We start from the raw sequence: 27,925 nt of genomic DNA on the forward strand, positions 1-27,925 counted from the left end.
ATATTTAATGAGACAACCACTGCAATCTCCGCTGCCACACTAAGCGAGTCCGACCCCACACCGCAGCTCGCCGAGGCTGCCAAACAACAGCCATGCCAGTCTAGACGAGGCTGAGCGGCGATGAGGGCCTCCCAAAAGCTCTTGTAATGCACAAGGAATTTGGTGCGGTTTCCTCAGAGTGCTGTTTCAACGCATGAGTGAGAGTAAAGAGGGAGTGAGATCCCAGCAGAGGTCAGAGCGTGTCCCTTGAGGTGTCAGGGGGGGTAAATGGGCATAACTGCAAAACATGGGGTTATACCCGCTTTCCTCCCTCCTTCCCCTTCTTCTTCATGGGGTGCCTTCACTGGCTCGTCCAGGCACGCCTCGGAGCCAGACGCAGCACAGAGGCCCTTCCACGCCACGCAAATTGGAACCGGAAACGACTGTCAGCTCTAGGCGAACTCGCCACCTTATTTGAAAAAAAAAAAAACAGATGAGAACGAGACACGAAAAGAGGATCCCTGTGACTATGCGAGGACAGAAAGACTTGCATGTTGGGAGATCAAGCTTGTCAAGTGACATTCAGGGGCTTCTGTTGGTTCTATGTATGGCTGGATGAAGCCTGACATCAAGCCCATGAATATTCAGTGACCAAGTAAATGAGGCATGTAGCTCTTGACATGTTAACATCCACCTCTGGCACGTTTCCACTGCAAAGCCAACAAGGTGAAACAGCACAGCAAATATGTTGTGGATGTTTGTGGTTGGTAACAATAACTGCCAATGACTTGGATGGCTTTTTAACAAAAACCAAAAAGTTGAAGTGGCGAGCTCAAACAAAAACAATCGGATTCCCTCTGTGGGACTTAAGTTGGTAAACTGTTGTTTTCGGAGACATGGCATTAAAATAAAAATAAGTAGCATTATGCCTTACAATATGCTGACATTTAGATTCTTAGAAAAACATGTTTCCCTCTACTATAATCCCTGCTGGTATCAAAATGTTTGCTCTCTAAATATTTACCAAGCCAGAGTTACATCTGAAGCCTAACACAGGCACCTTGAGATGCCTTTCTTTTCCAAGTGTTGTGTCCCAAAGGAAATGCAGTGAAAGCACTACAGACTATTTTGCAAGAGAGCAAACTCTCTGAGCACACAACACATTCCTCCTACACCTCAAACAACTTTTGAGAAGGGAAAATAAATAAATAAAAAATCTGCCACCAACAAAATGCAAGGCATAAAATCACTGTGGCTCCTGTGAGCAAAGACTCATCTGGTTTTGCATGTGCATTTTTTTTTCTCTAACAGAAAGTTAGACAGAAATGAATGCGGTAAACGCATGTAAATACTGACAATTGGACAGCCTTTGCTATTTTAAATGTTTCCAATCCGACTCCATTGGAGAGGGGGGTTAAGCACTCAATTCGGCAGCGTCGTAATATAAATATACGAATATATACATAAATACCAATTTTGTACGAAAATACAAAAACGTACCAGATTATTTAACGGTCTTCATCTAGACTGATGACAGAGTAAACTTTGTACTTCTCCGCCCACCAATGTCTGGAGTGTCTTGTCTTCTCGAATATGATAAGCGGGCTATCTGACAACAATCTAAACAAATGCACTAGTCAGTCAAATGATTTCATAGGTAATATTTTGGACAAATCAGTGGGTTCCAGCTTACTTTGGCTGCCGCATTTCTGCCCCTCCATCACAAAGCCTGATTGTATTTGTACAGGTGTGGAGTTTGGTGTCTCCCCACCCCTTCCCTCTTAGCTTTGCTATTATGCAATATTAAATGTCAATAACCAGAGAAAATTCCCCAGCCGAATCCTCTGCGTGTCTTAGATGCTTTGCCAGTTCTTTCAAAAAGCTATTTTCTTTCCAAATCATTTCCAATAAGTGCTCTCTTCCTTGTAAACGCTGCTCAACACTTGTATCGTGGTAATAGACGTTTCGTCTTGGCCATGTGAAATTTATTTTACTGGAAAAAAAAAATAAAACACCAAATTGACTTAAAATACAATATTTTGCTGTTGTGATAGAGGGAGGAATTTATGCGGGCGGGTGATAAATGCATATTCCTTAAATGGGGTTGGTTAGGGGCTCGTAAGTGATACAGTCAGGATCTGAGCAGTCAATAAAGTGTGATCGCAAAGGCGGTTGTGGTTCGACAGCTCGGTTCCGCTCAGCTTCCAAATAAAGTTGTACCCCAGAGAAAACTACATAAAGCACCACTAACCAACATCACCAACCGCACCGTCACCCCAGCCTATACCCTGTGCACCATGCCTCCTGATAAGCTGGTTTGTCAAGGTTGCCAGCACTGCTGATGGCTCAGTTTGCACAACTGCTTCATTGTTGCTGGGCAGAGTGGACATCTGTACTTTGGACCTTTCACTGGGGGAAACCTTTTATTGTATTTTCCTTAAGGGCATCCACTGTGGTTTATCCGCAACTTGCCAAGCACACACTATAGAGGCTGCATTAAGGATATCCAAGGATAGAAAACATACAGTAGCCGCTGCCTATCTTTTGTTACTACTATTAACTACATGTGAAGCAGATGGTTTTCTGGGGCTCTAAAAGACTTGCAAAAGGCAACCGAATGATCTGCGTTGCTGGGACTTGACCCACTGCCAGCTGACCTTTTCCACCAAGTAATATTAAACACAATAGACGGGCTGAGTTAAGTGATTGCATTTTATGAGTACATTTAACTTGATTCAATATTGGATGACAAATTATTCTGTCTGTGAAATAAAGCATATATATACACGAAAATAACCCCGCAAAGGCACAAATACGGAGTGTTATCGAACATAACAATCAGCTCAGTGTCTGTCTGCTGCAAGTCTGGCTGAGCAGAGGGCGGAACAGAATTTTAAAAATGCGTGACATGACTGGGAGAAGAAGCAGGAGAGGTTGCATATTAAACACCTAAAGATATACTCTTGTACGTGTTTGTGTGCGACATAAATGTTGCCTCTCGATCCATTCAACTGACCAAATGAAATTAAACTCGTCAAATCTGTTTTTCCGAGTGCATTGAGGAAGTGTCAAAATGATGCATTTTCAATTTAGACCCTTTACTGTAGGTCCAAGATCTCTTCATCCTGCTGTAGAACAAGCTGCTTACCCTGCAAAAACAGGCTGGAACACGTCGCTAAATGTAATCTGGGCTTTAAATTAGAGTACCACAATAAACACATTTGATTCACTGTGCAACCAGACGAGAGTTGCGCGACTTTCAGGCAACCAGCTCAGACTATAAAGACACAATGTAGCCTACTTTGCACACTCCTCACTGCTCTCTTTTCAGCCACATCCTCTTGGATTTTATGACTCTGGTTAAAATGCAACCATTAAATATTCATGCGCAAGGGCTTTCACCCGTGAAGCAGTTTCCCCCTCTCACCAAGCTTTAGAGAAAGTGAGAAACTTTTTGATTTTAACTGACAGGAGCTAAATATTAAACAAGAAGCTTTGGGCGTTCAGCTAAGTGTAGACTACTCAACTCCAATATCCTCCTCTGCTGTTATGAGTCTCGCCTTCTTGCTGTTGCCTTCGTTATCCTTTAAGTATTAGACTGTACACCCAAGACGTTTGTACTCTAAATTAACACAACACTACCGACGACGAAGATGAGAGAACTAACACTCACTGGGTGAAAAATGACAGAGTGAAAACTGACGGTTGGCAATCAATCCAAACAGAATCGTGTGCTTTCTTTAGTCATCACCGAACACCACAAGACATACATCATGTGCTATAGCTTTGAAATATATTGCTCATTAAATTTTCAGTTGTTGTCTTGGCTGTTTATTATGCAAAACATTTTATATCAGCAGCAAAAGTAATAACACAAATAATTCATACTTTCCCTCTTGGAACTCCTGGCATGCTAAAATCCATAATATATAGCACGTTAATATTGTTTCGAAAAGATTTAGGATGACATGATGTGTTTGGGAATATATAGAAGCATAAATACGGGCATTCTGTCTCTTTGCAGACGCAAACATTCAGAATGTGATTTTTAGGCTCTTTAGACCTTATTTGGGGAGATGAGAATTACAAATCATGTGTACAAATGCAGTGATGCAACATTTAGGGCTCCTATAAAGAAACCATTTCCTATGCAAAGAAAGCAAATGCTCAGTACCATAACACTTCCAGTGGTGGGAGATAAACTATATAACTCACAGCATAGCATCAAAACAACTGTGATCCCTGCCAAATAATTATGAGATTGATAAATGAAGCAAACAATAGTAACGTTATCTGGGAGCAGCAGATGAGGAAAAAGTTAATTCAGTCCGAACTAATCATTTATCGGTAACGATTTATGCAAATTTCAAATAAACAGAAGTCTGAACAGCAAATCTCGCCATTATAAGGTATTTTCTTCTTTCGGCTTTTCCCTTACAGGGTCACCACGGCGTATCAACCTTCTCTAACCCTATTCACTGTATGCACCAACTACTTTCATATCCTCTCTCAATACGTCCATAAATCTTTTCTTCGGTCTTCCTCTAGACCTCCTGCCTGGCAGCTCCAATTCCAGCATCCCGTCGACCAATATATTCACTATCCCTCCTCTGTACATGACCCAACAATCTCAGTCTGGCTTCTCTGGCTTTCTCTCTAAAACATCTGTGCTGTCCATCTGATAGACTCATTCCTGATTCTACCCATCCTCCTCACTCCCAAAGAGAACCTTAGCATCTTCATCTTTGCCTCCTGTCGTTTCGTCAATGTCACTGTTTCCACGCCATATATCATCGCTGGTCCCCACACTGTTTTGTACACCTTTCCTTCCATTCTGACTGATAGTCTGTTTCTTTACCGCTTTTCCACACTCTCCATTGCGCTGGACTATTGACCCTAAGTACTTGAAATCCTCCAACTTCTTGATCTCCACTCTCTGTAGCCTCACCGTTCCACCCGGGTCTCTCTCATTCACGCATATATACTCTGTCTTGCTGCAACTAACCTACATTCCTCTCCTTTCCAGAGCATACCTCCACCTCTCTAGATCCTCCTCAACTTGTTCTCTGCTCTCACTACAGATCACAATGTCATCCGCAAACATCATAATCCATGGAGATTCCTGTCTAACCTCATCTTTCAGCCTGTCGATCACCACTGCAAACAAGAAGGGGCTCAGAGCTGATCCCTGATGGAGTCCCACCACCATGTTAAACGTCTCTGTTTATTATAAGGCATATACAATAGGTATACAGTGACTGTGATACTTTATGATCTTATTATGAGCTGTGGCTCAGTTTTAAAGCGGGCCATTCTTCAATCGTAAGGTAAACAGTTCGATTCCTGGCCCCCCTGCACGACAAAGGGTCCTTGGGCAAGATACTGAACCCCCAGTTGCTCCAGATGGTCTGGTTAGCGCCTTGCATGGCAGCTCTGCCACCATCGGTGCGTGAGTGTGTGCAAATTGGCGGATGAAATCCAGTGTAAAATGCTTTGCTACCACACGGTGATGAAAGCGAGATTTTCTGTGAGAAGAGACCAATTTGCCATTTTTAATGAAAAGGGTAATGCATACATAGAAATGTGTTACCTGAAATAAGTAAGAACTGACAGCGATATGGGGAAAAAAGTCAAAAAGAATCACCAGAAAATCAGCAAACTCAAATTCTTTGAGCAGGAAAATGGCAAGGAAATATTCAGAAATCAGTGACAAAACCTTTTTGAAGTAAAGTTATCTGAATTAAACATTTAAATGATGGATAATTGATGTTTTTTTTTTCCCCATTTATTAATTAAATGAATGTCAATTGCTTCTAATGCAGAGTAGCTTTGAACTACTACGCTGAGGACAAATTAAAAATATCTATGGTATATGATTTTACATACCCCACCTCATATTTGAATACATATGGTAAATGTACTCCTGAGCGTTATGATATTAATTCCTTTGACTCACCCCATTTATGAATAAAATTGACTATTTGAGCACTAAAGACCCCTTTAAGACCCCTTTAAATTCAATCATTACGGTGTAAATTAGAAATCCTGTTCCAGAATTGAGTGCCTGATCGAAATGCATCTAAAGAACTTTTCTTCTTCAACTACTGCGCTGATCTGAAATAGTCCCCTTGGCAGAAACTGAATACAACTTTCCATCATCGTCTTTGATCCGAGACAAATAAGTAAACAAAAAAATGGAAGATGGCTTATGGAACAAAAAGCCATTCTTTCAATCTTGGAAGACAGCCTGTTCTTCTGAAACAGCTTCTCTTCAAAGCGAATGTTAGTGACACCCATTCTCCTCCCAATTAGAATTTACTGAAAATATCAAGTAAACAATGTACAGTTAATGTCATCACAGCTTGTCTGTAAAAATAAACAAATCTAGCAATCACAAAAGAAAAGAAAAAAATAAGAAGCAACCTCTCCTATCCGTCTGGGTTCATAACCAGCATTTAATCCCCTATAATGATTAACAATACAATAAGACGAGCAGAATTTACCATGACTGATTAAACGGGATCCAACGTAAATATAATTACAGCTCACATGATCTTCTCCACCTCTTTGCCCCAATGTGTCTGCCGAAGGCAAACAAAGAGGACAGAGTAAATGCAGTCTAGAGGAAATTTACTTTTTCAATTTGTTCCTCAGGATCAGCGCTGCCACCAAAAAAAAAAAAAAAAACAATAAGACACTGCTGGAATAGTGTGAATACCAGCTTGGGTCAAGGAAAGGAGGTCCCACAAATTGACTGTAGGGCCGAGACTCAGACATGTGAAATTAACATTCAATGTCCAAAACTGAAGAGAGACCACAAGCTAACAATGTGAGGTCATTGTTACAATTAATGCGTTTAAAAGTTGAAAGCTTTTATAGTTGTTGGGGGGAAAGGGGAACCATGACCTCCAAGAGGAACATCATATCAAGTCTAATTTGTCCTTCAGTTGTAAAACCTAATTTGAGCAATCTGTGGCCACAAAAAGAATCAAATCACCTTGGTTCAACAGTTTTCTATTTTTTAATCATGAAAAGCATAAAAGGATTTTTCCAGGTCCTACCTTAAGAAGAAGAATTGTAAAATTCCATATATAATGGTATATAAAGGACAGAAAAAAAAAATGAATTTCTACTTGTGCTGAAGGTACAATTTGTAGAGGGATAATTCATAACCTGAACAGCCTTGCACCGGTCTGTATTGTCTTGTAATACTTTGTTCCTCAAGAGGCAACAGAGAGTTACTGTAGCGTGAAGAAGCCCCTGCTGAACCTTAGAGCTGCTGCTACGCTCCCGTGCATCCTCACTAGTCCTGCAGTGGCAGTGCAATAGTCTTGGGTGTTGCATGAGCTTAACTGCCTGACTGGCTACACCTGAGAAGGTGTGGTTAAAGGCTGAGACTGCCAGGACTCGCTATGTTCTCACTCAGTCCCATAGATGTTTTCATTAAAATGGAAATCTTGGTTTTGTAAACTCTGATGTAAGTCTCCAGTTAATTGTTGCAGATTGAGAACCAAGTGATAAAAGCAGCCATAGAAAACCATTGATCCAACACTCGGGTAAATTCACGGATCGGATAACGAGACAATGAGGCAGATTTGCGGCTGATCAACTTACTTGTTTATTCTACTTGTGAATCTCGACTCATCAAGTTTGTTTGTCCTCATTTGTGACTTAACTGTGTTTAATATTTTGCCATTACTCGGTGTGATTAAAGTTAGGAATATGCCTAAGCGTAGGTTGATGTTGATTTACGAGGCATTTCTATGGAGAAAAAGAGCAATATCCAATTTCAGGACTAGTTACACATCAGTACTACATGAGACAAGACCCAAAGCCCAGGTATGGGTATCCACATTGGACTAAAACTAAATTTGTTCAAGTTCCATACTAGATTCACAAAACCACATAAAATGCAAATAACAATGCTAATAACAAAAAGGAAAAAGGGAAGCACGGAAACAGATTGCACTGCCCTACCCTCCCTTTGTGAGAAAAGGGTCATAAACTATGAGAAGTGGCATGGCAACACATTGGGGGTAATTCTCCAAAAGAAGCCCACTATGCCCCCCCAACAACCCTGCCCCCTCTAGCCAGCTCAGATTAGGTTTCACATTCCTCCCTCACAAACAACACACACACACACACACACACACACACACACACAAACACACACACACAAACACACACACACACACACACACACACACGACAGAGGAGACGCGGAGGTGGAATGAGACACCTCCTTTTGTTGAAACACTTTTGACCTTGCAAGTATTTCATCTCGCTGACCATGTTTAGAGTCAAGCATGTTATAGGTCCAAGATGAGGAGGGCCTGACCCAGCCCTTCATCACCCCCCCCCCCCATCCATCTATTTCTTCATCATTAAATCTAATGTAAGACACATTAGTAAAACAGTCATGAATTGCTAATGTCTGTGGTGTCATGAAAGATACCGAGCCCTTGGGTCTCTGCCCAGCAAGCAATCGCACCCTCTCACTCCCTCTCTGCAAATGCCTGGCACATCATGGGGGCAGACTCACACCACAGCGTCTGAGTCAAAAATGCCCCCCCATTTGGAGCAGATGGTCAAAAATAGAGGCTGCCGTCAACATTTTTTCATGCCCTAGGACCTGTTTGGACACACAGCTATTGCGAAGAAAAGTAGGGCCGTTTATGTTGTGGGATTGTACGTGTGTTTGTGTGTGTGTGTGTGTGTTACGATAGAGAGCTTAAAAAATGCAATCAGTTAAAGCTTTGCCCTGTTTGATACTGACAGAGTGAGAATGTCCTGTTGTTAGAAACAAGCTTATGCAATCTGCACAAATGGATATGATTGTGAGGCGTGCCTGCAAATGCACCTGGCTGTGTGTTTACATCCAAAAAGTATTGCCCAATTAATTTACACCCATCAGCGACAATAGTTGCTGTGATATCTGTGATTACTATTAGTCTGCAAAACCCTTGGTTGTTTTTATTAACTCTCCATTTCCCTGCTGAGAGCCTGACAGTCACTGGATGAGCTAACTTGAGAAAACAGCATGTTTGATTTCATAGGGCCGATTTGCCTGTGCAAATGTTATGAACATATTTGCTTGAAAATAAGGAAGCAATAACAGACATGCCACTGCTATGACTGTCTATGAAAGACTGGGCGATATAATAATAACGTGCAATCAAATGTCATTACACTGTGACATTGTATCTTTTTGTCATGTTCCTTGACCTTGAACTACATTGCGTGTGTGTGTGTGTGTGTGTGTGTGTGTGTGTGTACGCATATGTGACTTTTTTTTTGTTTTGCTTCAGTAAGTCATCAATGCTTCTTCAATGGATAGAGGGGACTCCTCCAGAAATAAAGGAAAAACTAATAGGTTGTTCTACACAAAAGCAGCAACAGCTTTAGTTTCCCTTGATTATTTTTGGTTTATTAAGCCATGTTTTGAAAATGATTCCCATAATTTTTGTTGTTGCAGCATTTCCATCCATCAAATCGCCAACCAAAAAAGTCCGGAAAATCACAGCACACTGTTTTTGTTGTTAATTTTTGAAGACATTTTACATCAGCGTTCTTGTTACCTTAAAGATGTTATGCAAAAATTACAGACTCAGCTGGCTCTTAGACAACTGCCATCTAAATCCACCCATCGGCTTCATTAACAACAGTACCGTTGTAATGATGTTTAGATGTAATTGGGCAAACATCAGTGCACAAAGAATCCAGTGCTCTTGCCTGTAACCACTTCCTAAACTACAATAAAATTAAAATTACAAATAGCTGTATTGACCCTTGATACACGCACATACATAACATTAAAAATTAAGAAATGTAGACTTGATCCGCTAAAAAAAAATGAATAATGACTTATGCATCAGTGAAATCATACCAAGTCCCTTCTTTACTCACTTGAGTTTAAAAATGTCCAAAATATACTGCAACTGAACATCAGCCACAAATCTTGACCTTTTTAACCCACTTATAATCTGTGTGAAAGGTGTAAATGTACTTTAGTGGACACCAAGGACGACATGTTCTCCACCATATATACTGATGTGACCTCTCTGGTCTTTCTGTGCCCACAGCTGTCATTTCAGTGTATCTGCCCGAGTCTGTGACGCATGCCTTCCACCTGGGCAGCCGGCTGCACACAGGGCTCTTGTTAGAAGGAGGAGATGGAGTAGACTAGCACAAAAGCAGTGAATGTGGTGTCACTGCCATCTGCACTTTAACATTATTTAGACAGTTGTGTTTGGGCAGGGTAAACAAAGCAATATCGGGTTAAAAAAAAAAAAAATGGCATAACTGCCAAGCATCAAGGAATCAATAAACTGCTATAAAGAAAAAAGATAGGTGTTTATTTATTTTTTTTTTATGCTTTGAATGTTTTGGATAGTTAGAATCTTTTAATGTTCTATTTTGCTAGTTATGGACTTTTAGAATTAAAATGTTAATAAAAAAAAAAAAGAAAAAAAAATCAATTTATAATTTAGTTCTGCACCTAGCTCTTACAAAGAGCCCCTATATCTGTCATGATTCAATTTCTGACCCGAAAAATAAAAAAAGGAAGAAAAAAAAATCAATATAGACAAGTGAGGCAAATCTATCCGTCCTAAAAGAACAGACTCTCTCTGTACTTTGTTTTTGACTGCTTGTGTTCTTGTGAATAACTAATTAAATAAAGAGGTGTCCACAAGAACATTGCAGTTACTAGATTTTTTTTAGGCCAAAACAGATGTCCGGTAGCCTGGCAACCCGACACGTCATTCAACTACCAGTTTCATTTCACTTTGCGGTTGTGGATGATAAATGTTAAGGAAGGCAAATGCAGATCCAGATGATGCAGTTTTATAAGCCAATTAAACTGCCTGGATGGTTTATCTACTTTGGAAGACCAACAAAAATTGCCATGTGACTGTCTTGTGGAGAATAACTCTGTGTTAGTTGTACTTCTGATGGACTTTGATAAGCAATAAATAGTTAATTATCATTTTTTAATGAAAACCTCCAACAATGGACTTGAAACCAATTGAATACTGAAATTAATTATGTAAAAATTTCATGCGGATGTAAATACCCAAGTATCTTGAAGAAGCTGGATTTTAATGAATTAAGTTCTTTGAAAAGGAAGGATACGCAGTAAAAAAGTTAGGATGTCATTGTTAGAGTTTTAATTTGATAAGAATGGATAAATAGATAAATGAAAACTTATCAGAACAAGTATTTTCTGATGCTATCACCAGTATGGTTGGACCACACGCAGCCAATAATAACTCAACATGTCCACACAGTATTTCTGTTACATCAGCACATGGTGGAGTCAGATATATAGGTAAAGATCTCATGTTATCAAGAAATACCTCCTATATGAAATGATTAATAATCAACATAAACATCTAGAAATACTTATTCAACACAGGTTCCTTTGAAACTTCTCCAGAGTCAATATGCAGAGAAAACAGGTGAGCTGTGAAGTAATGTTTAAATAAAACCCTTTTAAGTATCGACATATGGCAACGCGCGTGTGTGAAACACGTGGGGAGGGGCTTATCTACTTGTGTTTTACATCCTGATAGCAAACATCTGAAAGCATCTGACATTTGTGTTTACAGCGGAATGGGTGGGCAGGTGGATGGGGACAGGGGGAGGATGTTGCTGGGGAAAGAGAGCGGGCGAAGGACATACCCTGTGTATTAGTAAATCCCAGTTAATTTTCCTTGTCAGAGAACAATGAGATATGAATCCCCACGGGCTCTGTTGAATGTAATTTTACCACTTGCTCAGAATCACCTTCATTACTCATAAGAGGTGTGGATCCCTCTCACCTCATGAAAAAAAACTCCACAGAACACACAAGTCATGGTGATGCGTTCACAGAGCCCCTCAGGAGTCTTTATAGAGGCCATTTTTGGGGGGTGAGATTATACCTCTTGAGACATTTTCATATCGGTACAGCCGCTGCTATTTTTTTTTTTCCATTTTTTTTTTCAGACAAGGCTTAAAATTTCAGAACGCCGCCTTGCAACACGATCCAATGCGGCAAGATTTGACAACCCTTCAGGGCTCCTGCGTTGGACCTTGTTTAATTTATAGAAGCCAAGACTTTGGAGGAGCCGGATGTTATTCATGATTCAAAGCCTTTCATTTACACTTAACACTGCGATGTTGCTCTCTGACATCGTCTGCATATGTCTTTCACAGCATGTCACATTCAACATGCATGAGCTAGTTACTGCTGGAGGCCTCAAAAGCTCCAATTATATCCATCATGGGTTAAGACGTGCGGAGAGGATCGAGGTTTTTTTTGTTGTGTTTTGTGCTGTTTTTGTAAACTATAAAGTCTGTAAAGTTTGTAATCTCTTGGCTCTTCAGCCGGTAGGTCCTGTTGACAAAGAAAATGTCAACAAAAACTTTGCTTCCATAAATGACACACCTGTCATTTTTGCCTCAGTTCACTAAGGTATCAGTGATATGAAATAATGAGACTGATTGATATTCAATTTATTCAACTTTGAAAAAATACTTGTAGGCATTTCCCAGCAGCCATACAACAACCAAAAAATTCTCTATTAATTGCTCTTTTTTCAATTTTTATTTTCTATTTATTTCTTCTTTTGGAGGGGGGTTGGGATGTGAGAAAAGAAATGTCTTCTGATTGTACCGGCACTCAAGAGCCAAACATGAACATTTTGAAGATGGAGAGACAACATATAGCAGCACCAAAATATCATATTTAAAAAATAAAGGTGGATCCAAGAAATGTTCTGCATTTTTTTTTGTTTTTGCATATAAAATGTTGCTGGATGTACTTCTATTCTAAAGGTCTACCCAAGTTAAGATGAGGCCAATCTGAATCAGTATCAGGTATGATATTGCTATAATTCACAAAACTAATATGGAACAGGCAGTGCCAATATGCCCTGATCCACATTTCATTCTGTATTTTCAACTGAACTGTGAGCACCACAGCACACCTTAAGGCAGTCTGCAAGAATGTGTAACTTTATCAAAATCCTCTAGTGCCATGCCATTATATTTAATGCAAATGTTGTATTTTTGCAGTCATAGATAAGAATTATCTGTCATTATAGCCTTAAGCAACCACAAATGTCATACCAAAAACAACAATAATAAATAAATGAATTCAGAACATATATCGGGAATAGATATCTATATCTGCGGTTATACAAATAGATATAAAAAGTAAACAGAAAAAGAGTATTGGTGCATCTCATTTAATTTTTTTTACATTGAGCACTAATAACGCATCTAGAACAAAACAGGGATTTTTAAATAGAAAAAGAATGTGCTGTGGTACCAAGCAAGCATGAGATCAAGCCAAAAATACAGTGTTCGGAGCTATTAATCACAAGACGTGTGTGTGTGTGTGTGTGTGTGTGTGTGTGTGTGTGTGTGTGTGTGTGTGTGTGTGTGTGTGTGTGTGTGTGTGTGTGTGTGTGTGTGTTTTCTGTTCTGGCTAACTTCCCCTCCAGCATAGCTGCAGCTGTAAGAGGAGGCAGGTCTATTGTTCAGACTAACAAGGGGCACAGAGGTCACTTGCATTTTCACAAGAGCTTTGCCAGAGGGGTTGGAGAAGTAACTGGCACACTAGTCTGTTTGGTATGGATCTACACTAAAGCTTTTTCTATAAAGTCACATTATTCCCAGTCTATTATAAAGGGGGATAGATTAGATTAAGTAAGATTATGCAGAGAGAGGCTCCCCAAAAAGAGCAAAAATAACATACTCAGGACTTAGCAGGCGAGTCAACAGTGGGATTAAGCCAAAGGACACGTTCAAATCCAATGCTAATATGCACAATTGTTGTCCTTCCACAGGGTCAACTTATCAGCGGTCTCAAATGTTGTTGCTTCGAATTCCACATTGCATTCCACACGCTGCTGCAGCAGCACCAGAAACATACATTTTGGTCACAAATCTGAACTTGATAAATACAAAATAATTAAAAAAAAAAAAAAAAGGGCTAAATCTCGAAACAGAGAAATACAAGGTCCTTTTTAATCAACCTGTCACCCCTGTATTCCCTCGCTGTGCAAACAGTTTGTACAATAACAACTCCTATCACCAGTAAAACCAAAAATATGCACAAAGTGGTTGCACACTCTAACATGATTAAATGATGTGTGGTCTGGCGTCACTCCCAGCACCTCTCCCATCCCTCGCTCTGCTCTGTATCTGTCTCCCGCACAAACTCAAACACACACACAGATTCCCTTTCCCTGAGCTCTGTTTTGAAAATAGAAGCTTCATATTAACAGTCAACAGTAAAGCTGACAGCGTCTGACCATTCTCTCCCTCGTAAAAGCTCTCAGTAGATATCAGTGCGGCGCGCATGACTGCGGCTCTCTGTCACCGAGGAGGGGCATTTTAAATACAAGCGCATGAAGGATGTTGGAGGACGTATAGACCCAAGGCTTCGTTCGCCTGGTTCTCATCGTAAAACGAGGCGAAACCTCACAAACAGTTAAACTACTTTATTGACACTTTAATAATCTACTTGCACTAACCAATGGAGACTAAACACTGTATGTTTCTAAGGAAGGGTTAGATGTGAGAGACTCATTAAATTGAATTGATGCATGACATGGGTTTGTGAGTACACGCTGCAAAAGGTTCACGAGCCAAAAAGGTCAGGGACTACTGGTTAAGACGGAAATATCATTTTATGTGTCAAATCAAATCATGGAAATGTAATGGAATCAAAGTAGGGGTGAGAAACAAAATCGATCCAGCATGGTATTGCTATATTTGGCGGGGCAATATTACATTAAAAACAGGCGCCAAGTATTGATCTTTTTTTACGAGATACAAATAATGCAAATGCCAATTGAAATTTCTGGTGCGGCGTTTATGACGTAAATTGAATTTCGGAGCAATAAAAGTGAGCGGGGGTAAGGGCGGAGCTTTATCGAAGCAGGGTCACGGGTTCCTGTCTGAACTACGACCCAATTACGTGTTTCTTTTAGAGTGAAGATAAAAAAATGACTTTGGAGGACTTATGTTATAATATCATACAAATCACATTGACAGATGTTAACAATGTTTACTTTCAGGAGAAGTGATTTGCGGCGCACAATTTCTCAAATTCAAACCATCCTGGGCTCTGGATGGTTCTTTTCCTTGATCACTGGATTAGTTTTCAAATTTAAAAATGCGCTAGAAAATAACCAAGGATAACGATTTCCCAAAAGGGCAAGTTAACATCTTTAAAGGTTTCATTTTACCAGCAAATTATTCAGCTTAGCGTCTTAGATAAACAAAGACATGTCGGCGACCCTGAATGCAGGCAAAGCTAGCAAATACTTGACTTTTTTCCACCCTCAACTCTAAATAGCGTCTGATTATTTTCTTTTCCGATTAATCAACAAATTGTCCGGCCCTTAAAACAATCATTCGCGATATTTCTCAGGAAGAACACGGCGTGTCGGTCAGATGCATGACTTGCAACTGCAACTGGCCGGCGTACCAGCGCCAGACTTGCCCTGCGCTCTCCCAGCTCATTGAAAATAGCCATATCAGCAGGGCGATTTACCCCGGGAGTTTATTGCAGAGATCAGAGACAACACAAAAAGGACCTTGAGCAAAAAAAAAAAAAAACTACACAAACCTCCCATAGGACCTGACCACAGAGGAAGAGCTTGTTGGTTGCCTTTTTTTTCCTCTTAAGAGTACTTAAGTGTGCTCTGTGTACACAGAAGCTGCTCCCTGCAAGTGGAATTCCCAAGGCAAATCAATAAAATTATGACATTATACGCCATCTAACAGCCTGGTTTACCAGCTACTTAAGCGCAGAGCGCTGGGAAGAAAAAAGGGAACTTTGGGGCTGTAGAGAGGGGAAAAAGGTTAAGTTTGGAATGAAAACACTCTCAAAACAAGGATTATATGAAGGGTCACTGTAGAATATGGCTGTTTTTTTTTCCTGAAATATCACAAGACAAAAGAAACATTGGATAAAATACAGGGACGGCGTTTAAACAGGTGAGTGCAGGTCTCCTCACAGGCCGTCAAGTAGCGCTGCTAGAGGTAATGAGGCCTTGTGTGTCCTCTCCGAAAGTTGAATAATTTCCCATGTGGCACGGCCATTTCCAGCTTCCGTCTTTACTCTCACCTCATCGGGTGGGTGGAAAGGCGACAGCGAAAACTCCCACCCCGCTCTGGCGAAACGTGTCGCTATTGTCAATACGCGGTGTGCCACACGCAGACCTCGGGACTGGCTGCAGCCCAGACACACACACACACACAAAGAAAGGAAAATGCTTTCTATCAAATAAATGGGAACTTTAATATAAAAAAACATTGAAGTAAAGTGGCACTGTATGAGTGAAAACCAAAAGGAGATGCTGTTTTTTTTTTGTACTTCTCTCCGCCTTGCAACACTCTTCGCTGGTAAGAAGGAAATTCGCGGCTAATAAATGGTCTTCTTCTGAGCCCAGACACACGTGCTGGGCTCCAGATCTCTGTTTCAATGTATCTTTTGTTTGAAGGCTGGTGTTTCAACATCCTCAACTTGAATAGAAGAAGGTCAGCCTGGTGGGGTCTGCCCCATAGTTATTCAGGAGCCCAACCTGGGGCCCCTCCGAGGTGGGGTGACCGGGAGGGAGGGCAGGGGAGGGGACACAAAACCTCCTCCTGTCTAACACCACCCTAATTTATGAAGCGGCTGGAAGTTTTGACTCTTCCCTGTGCAAACGGAGCTCAATCACACGTGCCATCAAGTGTTTATGGTGCGTGCAGGCTGAGAGGCTGAATGTAAGCCCTAGGCAGTTAAGGTGCAGCTGACTACTTCAATACCAGATTGTATCTAGAACTTTCAGCTATTAAAGTCCAAGTGCAAACAAGCGCCCGATGTGTCACCGGAGAACCGAGCCCCCGCCGTCGGAAACAAATCAAGATGCTGCAGCAAAACGCATGCCAATGAGGGGGGTGGTAAAAATGATATAAATGAACTTTCCTGCAACACAGCAAACCCAAAGAAAAAGCTCTCTTGATGCAAACAAGGCCATGTGGATGTGCACACTTTTTATTTCCTGTGATACTCAGAAGAGTGTGTGTGTAAAAAAAAAACAACTGACATTGTTTGGGAGGCAGATCGGGTGGAGGGGGGTTTTTGGGGGGGGGTACTTTTTCCACTTGGCCATGCTTTTTTTTTCAAACAGATGTACAGCAAGAAAGAGAGGGAGAAAAGAGAAGGGAGTCAATTTTTACATGATGGGGCCCCGCCAGTCCCTGCTGGGTCCATCGACAGAGAGCAGGAATTTTGGGGAGTCAACTTGTCCAACCCTTGAGAAGCAGAGGAGGCTCTGATTTACTTTCTTCCGCTATTCACACGATGACACCTCGTGAAAAACGAGGCGCGGTGACCACTGTTTAGTCTCATGCACTTACTCTGCGGCGTGTGGAATAAGTGCGGTTATCGCCCCACGCCGCATCATCATCATCATCGAACCATGTGCGTTTGTGCACGTTTTGCACACGTTACACACACACACACACATATATATATATGTGTATGTATATACACACACCCCAACTATAACCCCCCAGACGGGGGATGCGCGCAACGCCGGCGCTCCACGGCGCTGCTCTCTGCAACGGGAGAGGGGGGGGCCACAATGCCGAGCCGCCCGGCGCGTCCACCGGATCAACCGCGGCGAAACGAACGCACAACCTGCTTCAACAGCCCGCCGGTTGGATCCACCACAACAGAACAAGAAGTAGAGGAAGAAGACGAGCAGGGGAGGGTTACGATCCCAAGCCTGCGAGGTGCTTCTCCGCTGCCACTTGAAGTGGTCACTCTATTGTTGAGAAACAATCTGAGCCAAAGTGGAAACAACCCCCTCCACGCACACACACCTACACTCCCCCCACACACAGACACACGCACGCACACACACCACCCCACGATCGGGAGCCGCGCAGCGCGACCCTGACCGGACACGGGCGAGACGTTTAAGTTTGCAGCGACTCACCGGCTTCCCGAGCGGAGAAAGTCCACGGGTCCAGAGAAAAAAACAAAACAAACGATCGGTTCTTGTGTGCGTGCGTGTGTGTGTTTTTTTTTAAATATCTTCCCCGCTCACGGCCACTGAGGAAACAAGCTGAACGTCAGTGACTGAGTAACTGAATAGACTCGGGCAGAGCGCAGTAAGTTGAAGTGTCAAATTACATTGGCTATTCTATTACCAAAGGGACTCATGCTCCGCGGCTGCAGACAAAACGCGTCGCGGATTTTACGCGCGGGGGGGGGGGGGGGGGGGGGGACGCGGCGTGGGCTGGGTTGGGGCGGGGTGGGGTGGGTGGAAGAGGAGGATCGACCCTCCGCAGCCATCTGGCTCCACTGGATTCCCCACCACCGCCCTCTCCTCCTCCTCCTCCTCCTCCTCCCCCCGCACACGCCGCTCCCTCCCCGGCTGAGAACCGCTTGCATTGTTCCGACGCAGAGAGGAAACGTGTTTTTTGAAACAAGTTGTTGGAAGATGTTTGTTTTTATTTTGAAATGTCGTTTCCTCAGGAAAAAGAAATTAAAAAAAAAATCGTCGACGAGAGGTGGTTTATTGAAATTTGATCACAAGTGAAATCGTTGTTTTTTTCTTCTTACAGCCATTAGGAATACTTGTGCTGTTTGTAAATACAGCAAATCCATAAACTATCATGAAATATTGTCTCCTTAGAAAATAAGAAAATAAAAAACGTCGACGAGAGGTGGTTTATTGAAATTTATCACATGTGATTTTTTTTAACTTACAGCCATTAGGAATACTTGTGCTGTTTGTAAATACAACAAATCCATAAACTATCATGAAATGTCGTCTCCTCAGGAAAAAAAAATTAAAATCGTCTACGAGAGGTGGTTTATTTAAATTTGATCACAAATGAAATCCTTTTTTTTTTCTTACAGCCATTGGGAATACTTGTGCTGTTTGTAAATACAACAAATCCATAAACTACCATGTGTCACCATGTGTGCAATTACAATTGAATCTAATAGCGCTTCAGTTCATTCATTCATAAGGAGCAGCCTAAAAAGTGATTTACACGAAAACAACGCTGGGGACGTGTAATTCAGAACTCTGACATGTGAAGAAAGACTAGAATAGGTGGACATGATGTTAGGAAATGCTTTAATTCTATTTTCTGTGCCCCTACACAAAAGTACACAAGCTGATAATGGGGGGACTTTGCTTCTATCAGAAACGAACCCTTGTATTTTGTTACTACTTGGTAATAAACTACACCAATCCGGCCTAATGTAATTATTATCTGTTTGCATTAGCCCGCCGATGAACAATGCACTCTCTCACTCGCTTCCCCCCCCCCCCTCCCCGCCTCCCCCGACCTCCTCCCACCCGTGGCGCCCGATCCGGCCCCGCACAGGCCGGCCTCCGGCTTTTGCAGGTCGCCGCTCTCTGATGGAAAGCTCTGAATAACAAAGACATGTTTGAGAGCAGCAGCGGCATCAGCAGCAGCAGCAGCAGCAGCAGCAGCAGCAGAAGCAGGCTGGGCTGAGCGCTGACGTCAAGGAGCCATGACTGTGCCAAGTAGCCCACACACACACACACACACACACACACACATAAGCGCACGCAAACACAACATAGTTTTCTGATGCACAAAAATAAACAAAACAAAACAAAAAGTGGTCCACTGATAGTAATCTAAGTTAATGTAAATGTGGTAAAACTGTTAAGAAAATACAAAAACAAAAAGACATGCACATATGGAAAAGGATATAATATAAGGTAATGTTATAACTGGACCATCCTTTAGAAATAATATGACATTACATGTAGAATAAATGATGGTAGTATTCTTGATAAACATATGTGATTTGTGTGACAGAAATAAGTTGATGCTTGTGCTTGTGGAGTCAGTGTGTGTGTGTGTGTGTGTGTGTGTGTGTGTGTGTGTGTGTGTGTGTGTGTGGCGGAGGATGACAAACCAAGATTAGGTCGTTCGTGTGCAAGGGATTCAAAAAGTTGATAAGTCATTCTCCTCTTCCTTTGCTGCTTGAAAAAAACAGCCTGAAGGGAGTTTAAGATATTTGATGAGTCACATAGTATAGTGTGGAGTAATTTTCACAGATCTCTATTGTTTGAACTGTTTTCCTAGTAAAACAGCACCATTGATTTAATTTTACCCAGTAAAAGTATGAACATAGTGAACTACATTGCGATAGATTTTTGGTCAGGGTGGTTTTTACTGAGCTTTTGCCCCCTGGAGGATGAATGTGAAGAATAACAAATCAACAACTTTGTTACATATTTGGGAACATGAAGGGGGGAATGAACGTCATTGAAAAAAAAAAAAAAAACATTAACAGGGTCAAACTTAAAAAAAAATGTAGTTAGGGGGCTGGGGGTTGAATATGATAGCTGAAAGAAAAGTAACTACATCAAATACAAAATAAATACACAGCATCTCGGGGCAGCATGCAACGGGTAGTGCTTCTGCTTCACAGCAAGGAGGTTCCTGGTATGTCTCTGTATGACGTGTAAAAGACAATGAATAGTTGTATGTCTCTAAATGTGGTCCTGTGGTCGACTGGCGACGGATCCGGGGTGAAGCTGGGATAGGCTCCGGCCCCCCCACCGTGACCCTTAGTGCAGGATTAGCAATGTAGATAATGAATAAATGAATGAACTGAGTATCACATTTCATATCTATTTCCACTACCCTTTATAACGGAATCGGTTTCCTAAAGTGTTTTAACAATTAACTGATTTCATCACTTTTTCAAATATGAGATGTCCTTATCTTCCAACTTGACTGTGCCCCACCAGTGGACATTGTCTGTCACATCAATGGAAATTAAAGCTTTTCTTGCAATATCTGACTCATTTGTTCTTATTATTTCATAATGAATAGAATCATTCAAGGTGTGTGCCAAACAAAAGGAAAACAATTCACAGCACTTTTACAAATGTGGAAAGAAAGAAAAAATATTTAGCCTTTTTTGGGGGTGATGAGATGCGGTGATTCCCAGACGGCCCGGAAACCTTGAATGGGGTCATCGTGTACAAAAGATGTCCATGAAAATATTGCAAATGTGTGAATTATGCTTGAGGCAATCACATCGTAATTAAATTTTTTGAGACTGGCTAATACTTAGTTTCATAGAAACAAGTCTATGTCAAGAAAGGACATTTCAACCGGCACTATCGCTGTCCTGGTCTTTCAGTATTCAAGATTTTTTTTGTCTCGTAACTGCCATTGTGACAAATGGAACAGACTATAACATACCAACAATGGAGTATTAAGAAATACAACAAAAACACAAAAATAGACAAAGTAAGAAGTATTAAGTGGCAAACAACTTCAATAAAAGGCTACAAAATCAATGTTAGGAGGAAATAAAATATAATACACAAGCATAAGACCTACTGAAATATCTCTAGAATAGCGCATTTAAGAAAATGTGCTCAAATAGGGAGGATAGAAAAAAAATAGGACATAAAAATCAATTTTATAGTGTTTTGCATAATGAGTAAGGTGTTAAAACACAAACAGCATTTTCAAAAAATGTCATTTGACAGCAATCGGTTGGAAAGACTTTATTTCCTCCCGATCGCGCGGAAGAAACAACAGTCCCTTTAAAGATGTCTCTTCTTTGCCTGAATGTCTGCTCCTTGATCTGGCGCCTCCTCAACTGGGCTGCTGTCAGCAGGGACTTGGCCAACAGCTGAAGCCTTCTCAGTTGAGCCTCTAAGTGTCAACAAGTGGAGGAACTGCTGCTCCATCGACTGAGTCAAGCTTGTTTGATATATGGTTAACAGGGCAAGGAATGGTTGAGTCTGTGCTGTTTGAAGAGTAGATTGCTGGAGAACCCCTCAGCTCCGGGGTGTTCTTCTTCATGGCTGTCAGTAATCAGCTCCTCCACTGAGCCATCCATTGCTGGCCCGCAATGTTTCAGCGTGATGGCCATCACAGCGAAATAAAAAGACACGCCAGTCACTAAATGAATCAGTCAGTCAGTCAGTCGGTAAATAAATCTGTTTGTTCGTCTTAATCGGACGTCCATCCAAACCTATCGAAAGTGAAGCGAAGTCACTTGCTCGTGTCAGTCCCGTCACGCAGTTTATCCACATACGGAAAAAGGTGTTCGACAGTTTTCCCACAAACCGATTCTCTTCTCGGGGTCTCGGATATTTAAGGAGGCTCTGAAATGCTTTCTGTTCTCCGACATGATGTGGAACCGCATTTGAGTTTACTTGCATTGGATCTCATGGGGTTGGAACTTAATGTAGATCCCAATCCCGAAAAAATCTTCTGTCAAACTAAACAATAAGAGGCACCGTTTTGATCACATTCGTCACGAGCTGAGGGCACAGATTATAGTAAATCTCATCGGCCAACATCCTACTTTTCTCCAGAAATGAATATAATTCTATTCTCGTACTATCTCATACCCGCAGTATCTATTAAGCAGATTTTCAGAGCTTAATAATCCTGGGAGACAACAGAGACTCCACATACCTCTGGGATTAGAAGAGCTCAGGTGTCCTGCTGGTAAAGGACACACAACTTGAAGCGAGGTGTGAACTCTTGTCACGTGGCTTCAGATGTGACTTGACAACACCGTTGACCTGAACTTGACGTATATAAACTCATATCGAGCATTCATTATTTTTTTTGTCAGTTCACCACTCTGCTGACTTAAATGTATGTCTACGTCGTTGCATTTATAAAGTATTTGCATTCAATATGGACTATCAATTCAAATTCCAAACTTGTGACTCTCTCCCACCTTTGCTATTAAATGTATAGACAAATACAGGTTGGGTATGTAAGACTGGTGCAACTGGTACCAACAAAGTCAGTATTAAAGATCAAATTTACTTGTCGTATATACAGTACTGTGCTTCATCAGAGGTTTGCAACTGCAGGGGTGCAGAAGAAATGTAGTTGAAGTGATCAGGGACCAGACAGCCTTTAAATATCCGTCCGATTTTCTGCTGAACTGGCCGAGGATATTTCTACGATTTGGTAATTGAGCGATTGAACAATCCATTCTGTACCTGATGTGCTATTTCACAGACAGACAACAGCTTGACCTCTCTGTCTATCATCAGCCTGTTACATCAGGCTCGGGTGTAGCATCTCAACTGAAGCTAGCATTTGTTACAGATGCAGCAAAATGAATAATGAAAAAAAAAAAACTGACAGTTTTGAACAGGAAAAGTTGAAATGTATCAGGGTCAGAGTGAGGGTTTCGAAACCTGACTATTTGTGTCAACGCACACACACACACATGCACACATGCTGCAGTGTGCTGGTGTGTATGCAGCCCTGTGAGCCCCCCTTTCTGGCCTGTGTGTCTACCCCAGCTGTCTAAGTTAGAGGGAGGGATAGGCTGGAACAATAGGTGCCATTTGTCCTACTAAAAGGTGACAGGAGGCATTGATTTTCGCCTGTTTCTGGCTTGTAAGCCATTCCTGAATTGGCTAATGTGAACATTTACCGGTAATGGTATTTTGAACATTTTTAAGCAATTGTGAGTTGTCGGAATTGCATTCGGATGAAGAATCCAAATTCTGATTACGGGATACGAACACCCAATCAGTTCATCAAGCTGCTTGGGTAAAACAAAAAGTACTTCAAAAGAGAAGTCTTGTAAGGCAAAATAACCGCTGCGGTATGCAAATAAGGCAGATCATTCAAAACGGGGTTTGCTGTATATAAAGAACCAATCCATCAGCTACTATTGTGTCTGAATTACTCTTGATCACTCAGTAATGATGAGCATCATAAATACATTTGATATTGATTTTTAATTAAACGTTATTTGATAGCTGTTTTACTGCTGCCATTGCACATTTATTTGATTTTTTTAATAGTTTACTTAAACCCACTTTTATCAGCATCAATTCATTAAAATAATGAAACTCAAACCTTCAAGTATTACAAGGGTCTTCTTTATATATCACTTTCATAGTGAAGAGGTTTTCTCCTGGTTTCACAGAAATGCTCAAATCCTGGCAATAATTCAGAATACAGTTGTTCCAAATGTTACTGTATTTAATTAGCTAAATTTCAAAGCATTTCCGCAAAGAAAAAGATGAAACAATTTAAAATGATTTGAAAATTATCGATATCCTGAATTTCCCTGATCGGGATCAATAAAGTAATATCTAAAATAAATCCTAGCTTAAGTTTAATTCTATTGAAGTGACCGTGTATTAACAGCAATCACAATGAGGTATTTGTCTTTGGTTTAAAGCTTCAGAAGTCCATGAGGTAAATCAATCATGGTTAATGCCAACAGACTATTCCATATTATTTTTACACAACTATTGGCTCTTAATATCAAAATGTCATGAGGCTAAATCTCCAGATGAAGTTGTGGTGTTGAGGATATAACAGATTAGATAGCAGGATACAAAACTGCAGAAATTTAATACACTAATGCAGCCATTTAATATCATCCCACAGGTACAAAATCCCAAATTGCTGGCCATTAACAAACTAGATACTAATTTACATTTGGGTCGGGTCACTGAAGCTTGATACCGTCAGTGGAAAGACCTGTTAATGTGAAATTGCTCGACAGTTAAAATATGTGAGCCAACGATTTCATTCTCACCTGGTAAATTCTGACACAATTTTGGGATCAATATTGTTTTTGGCTCAACCGCCTAATAGTGGCATTTCACTTGATGGACCTGTCAGAATGGTGATCAGAGTGTGTGGCTCTGTCTTGCAAGATGATGCGATGTCTGTGATGCACTCCAGCATAAGGCACACTGCTCCAAATATAGAGGGGAATTTTCCTTATCACAACTAGGTCAAGGAGACTGAGTCAAAAACGGTCTGTCAGTGAAAAGCCTCGTGTAAAGGGATGTTCAGCATTGCATCAGCGTGTTCAAGTGCAGACCGAGTGTGACATCAGATACCCGTCGTGCTTTATAATCAGGGATGTGCTGGTCTGGCGCTTAACTTTGTCATCCTGCAACACAGAGTACACAGGTTTGATTCATGCTCATTTCCTGCTCATTTCTACCTCCTGTACATGCCTGTCAGTTTGCTCCCCCAGTCACAGCTCCAACCATTATACAGGCGACTGTATATGTTAAATAAAAAAAATGGAGCATATAGCACAATCATAATGCTTGCAAAGATAATGCCAAGCTGAATTCGGCAAGAATTCAAGTTGTTGCCGTGTCTTTTGGTCTGCGCTTTGGATTTAGAATATAAACTCTCTTCTTTAAACATTACATTCTAAGCATTAACCTCATTTCCAGATGCAGTGGCAGTAGCTTTGACTCAAAAAAAGTAATGCGGAATTCATTGTACTGTATCTAACCTGCCAAGTCCATGAAAAGCCAAGTTTGCATTTCATTACTTTCAAAGCCATTAGATCCCTGTGGTGTTTCTTTTTTTACCTGCGATTTAAGCTCTACATGAGGGTGTGACAACAGGGGTCATACATTACAAGATCATCCACCAGAAAAAAAGCTATGACAACTTTGTCAGATCTTCAAACTGCATTTGTCGTCAAAGACAAATGAAGTGCCAAAGGAAATGGGACGAAATTCTGCACGAGAAAAAAAAATCAACATTCCAGTTCAGTGAGGTTGGCAAAAATATAATTGAAAGAATGGATTTTTATGTGTTGCATGTGCCTCTAATTCGAATGTGTATCACTGACTCTTATCTGGAGATTAGCAGGTAGCTTTGGACCCAGGGCAAGCTTTTCAGGATTTTTTTAAATTTTTTTATTTTGGAATCATCGAATATTCTAGGTGGCATTGTCATTCGAAAAACAGATCTCGGTGTCTGAAAAACCGCTGTCACCAAGTTGACAGCTACCCAGTCTTAGTGTTGGAACAATGATATACTTAACTGATGCATGCTGTGTTTCCAACCTGTTTAATTTTGCTATAGAAGACGGCTCCAACGGAGTTATCACTCTAGCATGCCCCGTGCTTCACGGGCGATCATATCTGAAACTGTTGCCAATGGTGCCAGATAGTTACCCAGTTAAAAAAGCATAGGCAGAATGCCAAAAGAAAAGTTTGTAAAGTAACATTCATTGCTCTAAACTTCTGCTTTTCCACACCCTGGTGATAATAAGTCAAATTTTCTTTCCTTTTTTTGTGTGTGGTACCAAGTGGCCAAGAAAGGAGTGCAGGCTGAAGCAGTTACATCACTTCATAACTGGATGATGTAACAGTACTCGTCGTGGCCTATCCTCAATGCGGTGCCAAATTCTCAGTATGCTCTGGCTGGTGTGAATGGTTTGATCACTTCAGTAAAAATAAATAAATGTTATAAAATTACAGTTTATTGGCACAACGCGTGAGGAAGCATCCAAAGCTTTAAGTTCACTCTCCCAAGAAATATCGTGTAAAACAATTGCAGGTCTAGATGTAACTTTTTTGTCTTTTTGTCAAATACCTAGTTGCGAAAAAAAGAATCGCGTTATACCCATAACAAAGTAATACTAGAATTTTTTATTCCGTTTCAACGTTTCTTTGTTGGCTCTCATAAAAAGGAATTACTGCGGTTACATCAGTTTTAGTCATTATGTTATGTACGGATAGAAGTAATGAGAAAATTAGCAGCACCAAGGTCAAGTAACTCAACAGTTTTACAGTGTCATCCTTTTTATTTTGAAAGATCCAGGTTTAGTCAACATGAATACCACGTCCTCAGCGATATCTGTTTCCAGTATTTCAGTGCATATGTTTGAGTAAGATTATCCTCTGAGCTTCTGAAATCTTTTTTTTCTTTTACCTCTTGAAGACAAACCAGTTCAGAGAATAACAAAAAAACGCATTTTCGGTGTTCACACTGTGGGCCTCCATGCATGAAATTGGCACACTGCGATCTCTGAAAGTGTAGGCAGGGGTGTCTGTGTTTTCATTTAGGGTCCCTACCTGGTTTATGAATGAACAAGCACCAGGCTCCGGAGACCAGCCCACATCCTCTGCAACTGACCAACCACTGGCTGTCTTCCAGTTCAAATGTGTTCGCAGCACACACTTAACCCTGCCGTGGTCTCACGCCGCTCAGTCAGCGAAGAAGAGAAATAGTGTCGGAATCAGACATTCCACAGAGTCTGTTTCCTGTGTTGGTTTATTTCGCTCGAGCGTCTTGGCAAAATTAAAGAAAATTTGAGTAAAAAATGGTCGGCGTAGTTTCCGGATCCTGCGCTTTTACTTTACCATCCAGTGTGCTCTTCCCAAACCGACCGTGTTGTCATAGTCTGTTGGTTTATGGGATTTTGAGGACCTGGTGACAGTGTTGCAGAATGTACCTTGGAGTCTGCACAACAAATGCGATTGCAGAGGATGGAGGGAATAAACAGGACAATGACAAGACTAGGGACTCTGCAAACAGATCTGACAACATTTGCTCTCTATTCAACAAAAAGTCTGGAAACATGTTGAACCCAGCCAGCGGAACAAAACAACTGCCTGACAATTGTGTCTCCTCATTTTTTCCCCCTGATCCATTTATTTATTTATCTATCTATCCATTTATTTATTTGGGGTTTGGGGGCTGTAAGCCAATACTTGTCTTAGGCCATCTTTTCCCCGAGGCCAAAGAAGATGTCAGAGAGACAGTGGGAGACAACTCAGAAGAGGCTGAAAAAAGGTTCCCATATACGCTGTGCCTTTCTAATATAGAGGAATAGAGATGACTGCAGCATTGGCATACACTGCATATCAAAATTGATGTAGACAGGTAGGAATTGGTCTTCGATAAACATTAAGCTAGAGCTGATTTTTTCTTAATGATTGAATGTTATGCTCGAAGTGCTGCTGTAGGGTTGGCAACGTCTGTCCTCAGTGTACCATTTCAGACTGAAAAATATTAGCATCTCTTTGATGGATTGGCAAAAAAGACCGTGAAGACAGTCATGGTGCCCAGAGGATTAATCCTAACAATGTTAGTGATCCTATGGCTTTTCTTCCACCTCCAACAT

General features: G+C 41.1%; 1 protein-coding gene across 4 annotated transcripts in view; it reads right to left on the minus strand.

Annotated features, from left to right (window-relative positions):
* Positions 1-18,102, minus strand: part of LOC147215187 (zinc finger MIZ domain-containing protein 1-like) — a 121,282-nt gene extending 103,180 nt beyond the window's left edge. For all 4 annotated transcript variants that reach the window (XM_086139855.1, XM_086139856.1, XM_086139854.1 and 1 more), the window contains exon 1: positions 17,967-18,102. The gene's annotated coding sequence lies outside the window, so the exon portion shown is untranslated. The remainder of the gene's footprint in view (positions 1-17,966) is intronic.
* Between the last annotated feature and the right edge of the window lie 9,823 nt (positions 18,103-27,925).

The sequence above is a fragment of the Fistularia commersonii genome, chromosome 32, assembly GCF_037954325.1.
Source record: "Fistularia commersonii isolate RoL2024-O1a breed Wild chromosome 32, RoL_Fcom_v1.0, whole genome shotgun sequence".
NCBI lineage: Eukaryota > Metazoa > Chordata > Actinopteri > Syngnathiformes > Fistulariidae > Fistularia > Fistularia commersonii.